The sequence below is a fragment of the Ovis aries genome, chromosome 7 (genome assembly GCF_016772045.2).
Source record: "Ovis aries strain OAR_USU_Benz2616 breed Rambouillet chromosome 7, ARS-UI_Ramb_v3.0, whole genome shotgun sequence".
Taxonomy (NCBI): domain Eukaryota; kingdom Metazoa; phylum Chordata; class Mammalia; order Artiodactyla; family Bovidae; genus Ovis; species Ovis aries.
The window spans coordinates 11306001-11319183 of record NC_056060.1 but is presented as its reverse complement, the minus strand read 5'-3'; the positions used below and the strand labels follow the sequence as shown (position 1 = coordinate 11319183).

Sequence of the window (13183 nt, the reverse complement as noted above, 5' to 3'; positions counted from 1 at the left end):
TAAACTTAGTCCTAACCATGCCCAAACTTTTTTTCAGGGTCCACTTTCCACCAACCTTTTAATCACTTTCTGTAACAGCCACCTATAAGTCAGACCTACTTTCTTTTCCCCTTATAAAATATAATTTTATTTTTTATACCTTCTTTACTAAAAACATATATCCTACTTTCCTTATTAGATTAGCAAACAAACATTAATACTAGATATTTAATATTGAATATTTTCCAGTTCATGTGAATCTGAAATTTATTTAGGTTAATTTTTCTTGTATTTGGAATTGTTTGATTTATAAGCACTTACTTTTCTTTGGGCCAATTAAATTAGAACTCATTTATGACTTCAACAGTAGTATCAGAAAAAAACAAAAGACATACACTGGAACATACATAAATCCAGACAGTCAGACAGAGAGAGATCTTACAGTTTTCTGTTTGAGATTTAAAATATCTCTTTGGCCCCTTTTTTGCCTTGCTTGAAGTCCTAGTTTGCCCAAGGCTGAGGTCTTAGGCAAAGTGGGCTATGTATTTCAAGGACCTGGAAAGGGTTAACTTCAAGCTTTTTCCTAGGCAGGCCTTTTAACAAGCTAAATGTTTTTAATTGCGTATGCAAAAAGAATTGGTCTTGCAGTTTCCAAAACGAAAAATTTCTCTCACTCTGTTCAATCAGCAATCACGCACTCACAATCTTTCAGAGGCTATCACAAGGCCTCCCTTCTCCTGAGTCCCCAGGTTTCCTTAACTGTTGCTCCCTTCCTGGGAGCTCCAAGGAGGTTATCAGTCACAATGCCTCCCTTCTCCTGAGTCCTCAGGTTTCCTTAACAGTTGCTCCTTTCCTGGGAGCTTCAAGAAGATGATCAGTCTCCTCTCCTACCCATTGGGGTAGAACCTGACTGGGGACTGGCTCTGGGGCCTTACCTGATCCTGTGGCCATTCCTGGTGAGTTGGTCCATCCCTCCAGTGAGTCCAGTTGGGGCTCGGCTGTCTGGAGAGTCAGAACACCAGTCTGAAAGAGACCCTGGAATACTCTCTAGCCTCCTTGTTCGTCTTGGAGTACCTTTGCTCCAGCCCAGCCGAGCCGCCAGTCCAACGGCTCAAGGGGCTGGCATGGTTGGAATCTCACTGGGGCCTCCAGAAATGTTGCAGAAACCAGTAATTGAGAAACCAAGCACCACGCTCGGAGAGTTGGAGAACTCAGGTCTATTATGCTGGCAGGCCCAGAGGAGTTAATCGTCTAAGCTCTGAGCCCTGAACAAAGGGGTTACAGAGTTTTTATAGACAGACAGCGGGCAACACTAGCTGCTAATAGGCTGGTTTAAGGTTTCGTGCATGTGGGAACAGCAGTCAAGATGGGGAGGGAATACCTGACCTTCACATGGACAGGCATGATCAAGCAGGTTTTCAGGGGCTGGGCAATTGCAAAGGGCAGGACAAGGTAAGTGAAATAAGCTCCAGTTCCCAGTATCATAAGTTCCCACTTTCTGAGACTACGTGACCCACGTGATCCAGACTCTGCAAGGAGCAAGCTGAGTTTCAGAGGCGAATCTCGCAGGAGGTTATGTAAAATTTTAACTTTTCCTCTTCACTTCCTTTCTGCCTCCCATATGTAGACAGCAATCTGTATCTCTAACGACAGAAATCTTTATCTAAGGGATAATCCACAAAAATTGTCTCCTAACTTCTTTATATACACAGAAAAGTGTATCTGAGATAGGTAATTCACAAGGACCTGATGCTTGGCACTCTTCTTGACCTTCTGTCTATGTTAAAAAGTTCAAAAATGCAATAGAGATACACCATGGACACGTTATACCTGAATCCGGCAGCTATACACTGAAGACAAGCACAACACGGCAAATCGACTATCCTCCAACATAGCATTGGCACGATGTTAAAGAAAAAGACAAGCGGTGCCTGCTTCGTTCCCCTGATCGTCCTGATTTGGGTTGTGATCCATCCTGGAGTCTCTGCAGCCTGGGTGTCCAGGCTAGACGGCTGTGTTTTTGAGACAGCCTGGCAGGGTGTTTGTTGAGCCCTAGTTAAGCATATACAGTCCACTGTGCTCTGGTTCGGACCAGAGACTTGAGTGGGATCAAGTCCTTGAAGACCTTGAGGGCAATAGTCTCCTAACCTCCACGTCTCCTCATGCTGGAGTTCTCAGCTCAAGCCTCCTTCCTGAGAGTGCAGACTCCTAGGCACTGAAGCACAGTCAGCAAGGTGCTGTGGCTTCTGTTAGGATTAGTCTGGAAGCCGTGTGTGTGTGTATGTGTGTGTGTGTGTATCTGTGAGTGAGTGTGTGAGTGTGTGAGTGTGTGTATGTATCTGTGAGTGTGTGTGTGTGTGTGTGTATCTGTGATACTTTATGGGGAATAAGTAGTGAGACACAAGCCCTTAACTGTTCATTCAGGTACTTTCCACTCTATTTCACAACCCTGGAAGCCATCTTTGCCTAATGCTCTGCTTGCCCCAGGAACCAGTTCAGTTCAGTTCAGTCGCTCAGTCGTGTCTGACACTTTGCGACCCCATGTACTGCAGCACACCAGGCCTCCTTGTTCATCACCAACTCCCAGAGTTCACTCAGACTCACATCCATCGAGTCAGTGATGCCATCCAGCCATCTCATCCTCTGTCATCCCCTTCTCCTCCTGCCCCCAATCCCTCCCAGCATCACAGTCTTTTCCAATGAGTCAACTCTTTGCATGAGGTGGCCAAAGTACTGGAGTTTCAGCTTTAGCATCATTCCTTCCAAAGAACAACCAGAGCTGATCTCCTTTAGAATGGACTGGTTGGATCTCCTTGCAGTCCAAGGGACTCTCAGGAGTCTTCTCCAACACCACAGTTCAAAAGCATCAATTCTTCGGTGCTCAGCCTTCTTCACAGTCCAACTCTCACATCCATACATGACCACAGGAAAAACCATAGCCTTGACTAGACAGACATTTGTCAGCAAAGTAACGTCTCTACTTTTTAATATGTTGTCTGGGTTGGTCATAGCTTTTCTTTCAAGGAGCAAGTGTCTTTTCGTTTCATGGCTGCAGTCACCATCTGCAGTGATTTTGGAGCCCCCCCCAAAAAAAGTCCGACACTGTTTCCCCATCTATTTCCCATGAAGTGATGGGACCGGATGCCATGATCTTCGTTTTCTGAATGTTGAGCTTTAAGCCAACTTTTTCACTCTCCACTTTCACTTTCATCAAGAGGCTTTTTAGTTCCTCTTCCCATTCTGCCATAAGGGTGGTGTCATCAGCATATCTGAAGTTACTGATATTTGTCCCGGCAATCTTGATTCCAGCTTGTGCTTCTTCCAGTCCAGCGTTTCTCATGATGTACTCTGCATGTAAGTTAAATAAGCAGGGTGACAATATACAGCCTTGACATACTCCTTTTCCTATTTGGAACCAGTCTGTTGTTCCATGTCTAGTTCTAACTGTTGTTTCCTGACCTGCATACAGGTTTCTCAAGAGACAGGTCAGGTGGTCTGGTATTCCCATCTCTTTCAGAATTTTCCAGTTTCTTGTGATCCACACAGTCAAAGGCTTTGGCATAGTCAATAAAGCAGAAGTAGATGTTTTTCTGGAACTCTCTTCCTTTTCGATGATCCAGCAGATGTTGGCAATTTGATCTCTAGTTCCTCTGCCTTTTCTAAAACCAGCTTGAACATCAGGTAGTTCATGGTTCATGTATTGCTGAAGCCTGGCTTGGAGAATTTTGAGCATTACTTTACTAGCGTGTGAGATGAGTGCAATTGTGCGATAGTTTGAGCATTCTTTGTCATTGCCTTTCTTTGGAATTGGAATGAAAACTGACCTTTTCCAGTCCTGTGGCCACTGCTGAGTTTTCCAAATTTGCTGGCATATTGAGTGCAGCACTTTCACAGCATCATCTTTCAGGATTTGAAACAGCTCAACAGGAATTCCATCACCTCCACTAGCTTTGTTCATAGCGATGCTTTCAGTGGGCATCAAAAAGTGCCGCCACCTGTGGACCTTTTCTGTAACTACACCTTGACCAAAGGCATTTGATGGCACCTCCAATTCACAAGGGGGCGGGGGATGCTGCCAATGACAGCTTGCTTCAAGAAAGGTCTTGAGGTAAATATTAGAGAAATAAATTGCACATAGATGGGGAAACAATGGAAACAGTGAGAGACTTTATTTTGGGGAGCTCCAAAAGCACTGTAGATGGTGACTGCAGCCATGAAACGAAAAGACACTTGCTCCTTGAAAGAAAAGCTATGACCAACCCAGACAACATATTAAAAAGTAGAGACGTTACTTTGCTGACAAATGTCTATCTATTCAAAGCTATGGTTTTTCCAGTAGTCATGTATGGATGTGAGAGTTGGACTATAAAGAAAGCTGACCACCGAAGAATTGATGCTTTTGAACTGTGGTGTGGGAGAAGACCCTTGAGAGTCCCTTGGACTGCAAGGAGATCCACGCAGTCCATCCTAAAGGAAATCAGTCCTGAATATTCATTGGAAGGACTGATGCTAAAGCTCCAATACTTTGGTCACCTGATGCAAAGAATGGACTCAGGAAAAGACCCTGATGCTGGGAAAGACTGAAGGCAGGAGGAGAAGGGGATGACAGAGGATGAGAGGGTTAGATGGCATCACTGACTTGATGGACGTGAGTCTGAGCAAGCTCCAGGAGTTGGTGGTGGACAGGGAAGACTGGCATGCTGTAGTCCACGGGGTTGCAAAGAATTGGACACGACTGAGCGACTGAACTGAACTGAAATTGCAAACACACCCAACTTGCAAGATGCCAATTAAGACATAAATTTTTCCACACATGTCTAAAAGAAAAAAAAAGAAAGAAAAAATACCCTAACCACCACAAGACAAGATTCTAGGTATCCCTAATTATTGCAGGAGGAATGCTAATCAAAGTGACAAGAAGAAATCAAATCCCAGCAGTCAAGAATGACTATTCTCACAAGTCTACAAACCATATATATGGGAAAGAGAAGGGAGGAATGGGGAGCCCCCACACATGCTCGGCCGAAGGAACAATGGCAACAGCCACTGGAACTGATAGCCTCTACGTGGCAGGAAAAAAAATTCAAGAGAGCTAACCCTAGGATCTGACATTCCCACATCTCAGCCGATATCCTGGGAAAACCATTATTCAAAAAGTCACATGCACCCCAACGTTCACTTCAGCACCACTTACAGGAGCCGAGACACAGACCCCGTGAAATGTCTGCTGAGAGATCAAAGCTTAACGAAGACCTGGTACTTATAGACAGTGGACTATTATTTAGCAATGAAAAGCCGCCACTGAGATTATGAATTATTCCACCTGTAGCCGTAGAAATGGATGCTGGAGGATCACATACAAAGCAAAATCAGCCGGACAGATGAAGACAAGAGTGTGTGATGTCCCTTCTAGGCAAAATTTAGAAAGAGATACAAAGGAACTAAATTACAACACAAAAACGGACTCTGAGAATGCAAACACAAGGATTTTTAAACAATTAAAAAGAAAAGGCCAAGGAATTAATTAGAAGGTTGGGAATAACACATACACAGATATTTGTGTCTGTACCAGACACTCCACAAGGACCTGGTGATCAGCACAGGGAACTATGCTGACCTTCTGCAAAAACCTCTATGGCAAGAGAATAAATAGGATTTGTATGTATGTATATGTCATAAATGAATCAGGCAGCTAGACACTGACGACAAACAGAAAACTGCAAAATTAATATACTCCAACATAGCACAGGCATGAAATTAAAGAAAATAAAAGCGTTGCCTTGTTTATTCCCTCCAGCCTTCCTGACTTGCACTGCTATTCCATCCCTGGAGCCTGAGCAGGCTTGGGTCCCATCGCTGGATTGGGGTGGAATCAATACAGCCGAGCAACAAGCCCTTAATTGCGACCCCTCTTAAACGTCTTCTGTCTGGTTTCCCTGACTGAGACCAGAGTCCCTAGTGCTCCCAAAGGATGGGAACCAGACCCTCTATCTTCCAGGACCTTGGAAATGTTACCTAGCTCTGGTGCAGGGGTCCCCAACCCAAGCTTCCTTCTTGAAAGTGCAGCCTCCTAGGCCCGTCAAGAGGGTGCTGTGGCCCCGGTTGGAATGAGTCTGGAGGGGAGGGGTGAAGCTTTAGGGGGAAGAAGTGAGACCCAACCCCTTAAGTTGCTCAGGCACATTCCATTCCAATTCACAGCCCAGGAAGCCAAGTTGCCCAAGGAACCAGAGGTGGCCAGGAGAAAGTGCTGCCACCTTGTGGAAACTTTCTGTAACTACAACTGCCCCTCCACGCTTACTGGCACCTCTGTTTCTCTAGCGTTGGGGTCTGTTAATGAGAGCTGTCCTCAGGACATGTCCTGCGGCAGGAATTGCAGAAATAAATTCCAAACACAACCAGCTTTCAGGAAGCCAACTGCCACAGGTGAATTTTCGTCACACCCTTCATGGAAAAAACTAAGACTCAAACTTCTACCACAGGACAAGATGCTCAGCATCCCTAAATACTGCAGGAATGCCAATCAAAATGGAAACAAGAAATCAAGTCCCATCAGTTCCATCAGAGCATCCTCAGGAGGCTACAAACACTAAAGGCAGCAGAGCCTGAGGAAAGGGAACGCCCCTACACAGTAGATGGGAAGGCACGCTGACAACATCCAGTATAATGCAGTCTCTGAATGCCTGAAAATACACTATCAAGATAGGCTAGGTCTCAGATCAGTCACTCAGTTGAGTTCGACACTTTGCAACCCCATGGACTGCAGCATGTCAGGCTTCCCTGTCCATCCATCACCAACTCCTGAAGCTGGCTCAAATATGTCCATCGAGTAGTGATGCCATCCAACCATCTCATCCTCTGTCATCCCCTTCTCCTCCTGTCTTCAATCTTTCCCAGCATCAGGGTCTTTTCCAATGAGTCTGTTCTTCACATTGGTGGCCAAAGTCTTAGAGCTTCAGCTTCAGTGTGTCCTTCCAATGAAAACTCAGGACTGATTTCCTTTAGCATTAACTGGTTGGACCTCCTTGCAGTCCAAGGGACTTTCTGTGGTGCTGGAGTCTTCTCCAACACCACAGTTCAAAAGCATCAATTCTTCAGCACTCAGCTTTCTTTATAGTCCAGCTCTCACATCCATACGTGACTACTGGGAAAACCATAGCTTTGACTAGATGGACCTTTGTTGGCAAAGTAATGTCTCTGCTTTTTAATATGCTGTCTAGGCTGGTCATAGCTTTTCTTCCAAGGGGCAGGCATCTTTTAATTGCATGGCTGCAGTCACCATCTGCAGTGATTTTGAAGCTCAAGAAAATAAAGTTGATCACTGTTTTCATTGCTTCTCCATCTATTTGCCATGGAGTGATGGGACCGGATGCCATGATCTTCATTGTTTCAATGTTGAGTTTTAAGCCAGCTTTTTGACTCTCCTCTTTCACTTTCATCAAGAGGTTCTTTAGTTCCTCTTCACTTTCTGTCATAAGGGTGGTGTTGTTGGGGGAGTGTGTAATTTCCTCGGTTCTGTCTTGCTGCAGCAAGAATTTGAAGTGATGGATGAATCGGTGTTACAGCTCAGTTTTCTTAGGAAAAACAAAGGATAGTATATCCTCGAGGAGTGAGGCCGGGCTGACCCAAGAGACAAGAGAGGGCTCAATCCTTCTGGGCTTCCTCCTTTTATACACTTGTCTCCTCCCACCTCAGCCTGCCCTATGTAAATTGGGCTAGCCAGGAGGGCTGTTTGTTTTACCTGAGGTCTTCACTCTGGTCCTGGACCTTCCTTTGTTCTATATTTGTGGACTCTCTTTTTTTTTTACCTCTTCTAACTACCAAACAGTGTCATCTGCGTATCTGACATTATTGCCATTTCTCCCAGCAATCTTGATTCTAGCTTGCGCTTCATCCAGCCTGGCATTTTGCATGGTGTACTCTGCATATAAGCTAAATAGGCAGGGTGACAATATACAGCCTTGACGTACTTCTTTCCCAATTTGAAACCAGTCTGCTCTTCCATGTCCAGTTCTAACTGTTGCTTCTTGACCTGCATTCAGATTTCTCAGGAGGCAGGTAAGGTGATCTGGTATTCCCATCTCTTGAAAAATTTTTCACAGTTTGTTGTGATCCACACAGTCAAAGGCTTTGGCATAGTCAATAAAGCAGAAGTAGATGTTTTTCTGGGACTCTCTTGCTTTTTTGATGATCCAGCAGATGTTGGCAATTTGATCTCTGGTTCCTCTGCCTTTTCTAAATACAGCTTGAACATCTGGAAGTTCACGGTTCATGTACTGTTGAAGCCTGGCTTGGAGAATTTTGAGCATTATTTTGCTAGTGTGTGAGATGAGTGCAATTGTGCAGTAGTTTGAGCATTCTTTGGCGTTGCCTTTCTTTGGGATTGGAATGAAAACGGACCTTTTCCAGTCCTGTGGCCACTGCTGAGTTTTCCAAATTTGCTGGCATATTGAGTGCAGCACTTTCACAGCATCATCTTTCAGGATTTGAAATAGCTCAACTGGAATTCCTTCACCTCCACTAAGTTTGTTTGTAGTGATGCTTCCTAAAGCCCATTTGACTTCGAGTTCCAGGATGTCTGGCTCTAGGTGAGTGATCACACCATTGTGGTTATCTGGGTCATGAAGATCTCTTTTTGTGTTCTTCTTCTGTGTATTCTTGCCACCTCTTAATATCTCCTGCTTCTGTTAGGTCTGTACCATTGCTGTCCTTTATTGGGCCCATCTTTGCATGAAAACTTCCCTTGGTATCTCTAAATTTCTTGGAGACATTTCTAGTCTTTCCCCTTCTATTGTTTTCCTCTATTTCTTTGCATTGATCACTGAGGAAGACTTTCTTATGCCTGAATAAGACATTTCTGAATGCCTGAAAATACACTATCAAGAGAAGCTAGGTCTAGGATCTGACATTCCCACACTGATAAATCCATCTTTCAAAAAGGCACATGGACCCCAACCAGCACTACAACATTACTCACAATACTCTCAACAGAGAGAGAGCAAAATCTTCACCAACAGATTAAGCTTGAACAAGATACATATGTATGATGTACATATATATCATGGACTATTAGCCATAAAAACCAAAACTGAAGTAAGGAAATTATGTCACTGGTAGCCACAGGGATAGATCTAGAAGGATCATTCCCTAAAGGACCTCAGGCAGACAAAGGAAGCCAATGACACAAGATGTCCCTTCTAGGCAAAATAAAAAAGGTGAAACAAAAGAAAGAATTTATGACCCGAAGACAGACTATAAGAATTCAAATTCAAACCAAGAGTTCAAGAAAAAAGTGAAGGGCATGGGACGAATTAGGAGGTTGGGACGAATACAGACACAGAAATCTGTATCTGTAATAGTAATCCACAAGGATTATCAGCTTCCTTCCTCCCTTCCACATATACACAGAAATCTCTATCTCATCTATACACAAAAACGTGCATCTCTAAGAGATACTCCACACAGACTATTTTCTTCCTTCCTCATATATACAGAACACTGGATATGATGGATGTGAGGACCAGATGCTCAGCACATTGCTCGACCTTCTGCAATAAACTCTATGGGAAAAAGAAAAAAAACAAAATGACTAGACGTGTTCCATGGATACTCCATACCTGAATCAAGCACAGGGGGCAGGCTGACTCTACTCCTGCTTCATCGCCGTGAAGTCAAAGGAAAGGAGAGAAAATCAGTGCCAACTTTATTGTTTCCAGCCTCCCTCATTTGGGCTTCTATGGCATCTCAGGAGCCTGACTAGGCTTGAGTCCCAAGGCTGGACTGGGGTGGGGTCTAGACAGCCTGGCAGGGTGCCCTTCATTGAGCCCCTTTTTAGGTGTTATTATTTCTGAATCCCTTTGAAAATCACAACTGTCTGCTTGTCTCAGCTGGGACCAGAGTCCCGAGTGGGATCAAAGCCTGGAGGATCATGGAGGCAACAGTCACCTAGCCTGCACATCTGCTGCTGGGATTCCCAGCTTAAGCCTCTCTCCTGAGAGCACAGCCTCCTAGCACCTAAGTACCCTCAGCTGGGTGCTGTGGCCGTGGTTGGGGTTAGTCTGGCTGTCGGGTGTGTGAAGCTTTAGGAGGAAGAAGCAATGAGTCACAAGGCTGCAGGTATTTTTCTCTGGCACATTCCACTTCAATTCATAGCCCAGGAAGCCCACTTTCCCTGAGGCTCTGGTTATCTGAGGAACCAGAGGCGGGCAGGGGAAAGTACTGCCTTGTGGAAACTTCCTATAATGATAACACACCACCTGTTCAGTTCACTTCAGTTCAGTCGCTCAGTCGTTGACTCTTTGCGACCCCATCGACTGCAGCACGCCAGGCCTCCCTGTCCACCACCAACTCTCGGAGTTTACTCAAACGTGTGTCCATTGAGTTGGTGATGCCATCCAGCCATCTCATCCTCTGTCATCCCCCTCTCCTCCCACCTTCAATCTTTCCCAGCATCAGGGTCTTTTCAAATGAGTTAGCGCTTCACATCAGGTGGCCAAAGTATTGGAGTTTCAGCTTCAGCTTCAGTCCTTCCAAAGAATATTCAGGACTAATTTCCTTTAGGACGGACTGGTTGGATCTTCTTGCAGTCCAAGGGACTCTTAAGAGTCTTCTCCAATACCACAGTTCAAAAACATCAATTCTTCGGCGCTCAGCTTTCTTTATAGTCCAACTCTCACATCCATACATGACCACTGGAAAAACCATAGCCTTGACTAGACAGACCTTTGTTGACAAAGTGATGTCTCTGCTTTTTAATAAGCTGTCTAGGTTGGTCATAACTTTCCTTCCAAGGAGTAAGTGTCTTTTAATTTCATGGCTGCAATCACCATCTGCAGTGATTTTCGAGCCCAGAAAAATAAAGTCAGCCACTGTTTCCCCATCTATTTGCCATGAAGTGATGGGACCAGATGCCATGATCTTCGTTTTCTGAATGTTGAGCTTTAAGCCAACTTTTTCACTCTCCTCTTTCACTTTCATCAAGAAGCTCTTTAGTTCTTCTTCACTTTCTGCCATAAGGGTGGTGTCATCTGTCTATATGAGGTTATTGATATTTCTCCCGGCAATCTTGATTCCAGCTTGTGCTTCTTCCAGCCCAGCGTTTCTCATGATGTCCTTTGCATATAAGTTACATAAGCAGGGTGACAATATACAGCCTTGACGGGCTCCCTTTTCTATTTGGAGCCAGTCTCTTGTTCCATGTCCCGCTCTAACCACCTGTGCTTACTGGCATTTCTGTTTCAAATGTCGTTGTTGTTCAGTCACTCAGTCATGTCCGACTCTTTGTGACCTCATGGGTTGCAGCCGGCCAGGCTTCCCTGTCCTTCACCATCTCCCAGACCTTGCTCAAACACATCCGTTGAGTAAGTGATACCATCCAACCATCTCATCCTCTGTCGTCCCTTTCTCTTCCTGTCTTCAATCTTTCCCAGCATCAGGGTCTTTTCCGATGAGTCAGTTCCTCGCATCAGGTGGCCAAAGTATTGGAGCTTCATCTTCAGTCCTTCCAATGAATATTCAGGACTGATTTCCTTTAGGATGGACTGGTTGGATCTCCTTGCAGTCCAAGGGACTCTCCAGAGTCTTCTCCAACACCACAGTTCAAAAGCATCAATTCTTCGATGCTCAACTTGCTTTGTAGTCCAACTCTCACATCCATCCATGACTATTGGAAACACCATAGCTTTGACTGGGTGAACCTTTGTCAGCAAAATAATGTCTCTGCTTTTTAATATGCTGTCTAAGTTGGTCATAGCTTTTCTTCCAAGGAGCAAGGGTCTTTTAATTTCATGGCTGCAGTCACCATCTGCAGTGATTTTGGAGCCCAAGAAAACAAAGTCTCTCACTGTTTCCATTATTTCCCCATCTATTTGCCAGGAAGTAATGGGACCGGATGCCATGATCTTTGTTTTTTGAATGTTGCGTTTAAACCAACATTCAAATGTCTTGGGGGGGTTGTCAGTGACAGCTGCCCTCAGGCCATTTCCTGGGGTGGGCATTGCAGAAAGAAATTCCAAACACCATGGACTTTTCAGGAAGTCAACAGCAAAGGGGAATTTTCCACACAACCTTTAAGAAATAATGCAAAACCCCAATCTCCACCACAGGCCAAGATGCTCTGCATCCCTAATTACTGCAGGGATGCCACTGAGTAAGAAGAACCCCCTACCCAGTCGGTGGGAAGGTAGTCTGGCAAAACGAAGGATAGTTGACAGTCTCCGAAGGCCTGAAAGTAAACTGTCGAGAGAGGCTAAGCCTGGGATCTAACATCCTCCCATCTGGTCCTAGATGCCGAGAAAGCCATCTTTCCAAAGACACATGCACCCCAACGAGCACTGCAGCACCAGCTATAAGAGCAACACCGATAAACAGCAAAATCCTCAGCAACAGACTAAAGCTTCAACAAGACGTGCTCTGTATGTATGATGGACTATCGCTCGGTCATACCAAAACAACACTCAATGAGGAAACTGTGCCCCTGGGATCTGATCGAGCCTACATGGGGCTCGTGGTAGAAATGGCTCATGATGTTGACCTCGCAAACAAAGAATGAAATCACAGTGACCCTTGAGACTGACCGAATTGCCCAAATGGCACACTGCTTTCCCACTGGCGCCTACCTTCTCAAAGCTACAAGACCACAGGATTCCAGACCTCTGGCTACGAGACCACGGGACTCACCTACAGGCTAAAAATTAACCATCCCTTCAGAGAATTCTTCATTGGCAGATTATAAGAAAGACCCCATTGGAAAGGGAGGACACTGGTTCTGCTAAGGGCCAGTCACCCTCTTTTTTCCCTCTAATAAATTTCCTTGTCTTGCCTGACTGCCCAGCTGGCTCTGTTTTTCTCTGCACTCACCTTACATTCTGGTGCTGAAACCTGGGACGGAAGGTCCACCGCAGCTGGGTGGTGGGATCCTCTCACAAGCACACCTCCGGTGGTCCCTTCTGTTGGACCTGGCCGAGAAACTGAGACGAGCTCCAAGATGGGACCATCCACCTGTCTTGCTGGACTGACATCCACCCACCAGCCCACATTTCATCCATCTGTTTCAAGGGTGAGTGAAATCCCATTCCCTCGGCTCTTCTCTCTCTCTCTCTCTCGCTCTCTCTCTCTCTCTCTCTCTCTCTCTCTCTCTCTCTCTCTCTCTCTCACCTTGTTTCCAAGCCCTAGTGCTAGGCAGGAGAATCTCCATGGCCCTCAGGCC

General features: G+C 45.2%; 1 non-coding gene across 1 annotated transcript; it reads left to right on the top strand.

Annotated features, from left to right (window-relative positions):
- The first annotated feature begins 1120 nt into the window (after window positions 1–1120).
- Window positions 1121–1283, top strand: LOC114115940 (small nucleolar RNA SNORA17). The gene has a single exon (XR_003590045.1). It is a non-coding gene; the product is annotated as a small nucleolar RNA SNORA17 (small nucleolar RNA).
- The last annotated feature ends 11900 nt before the right edge of the window (window positions 1284–13183 follow it).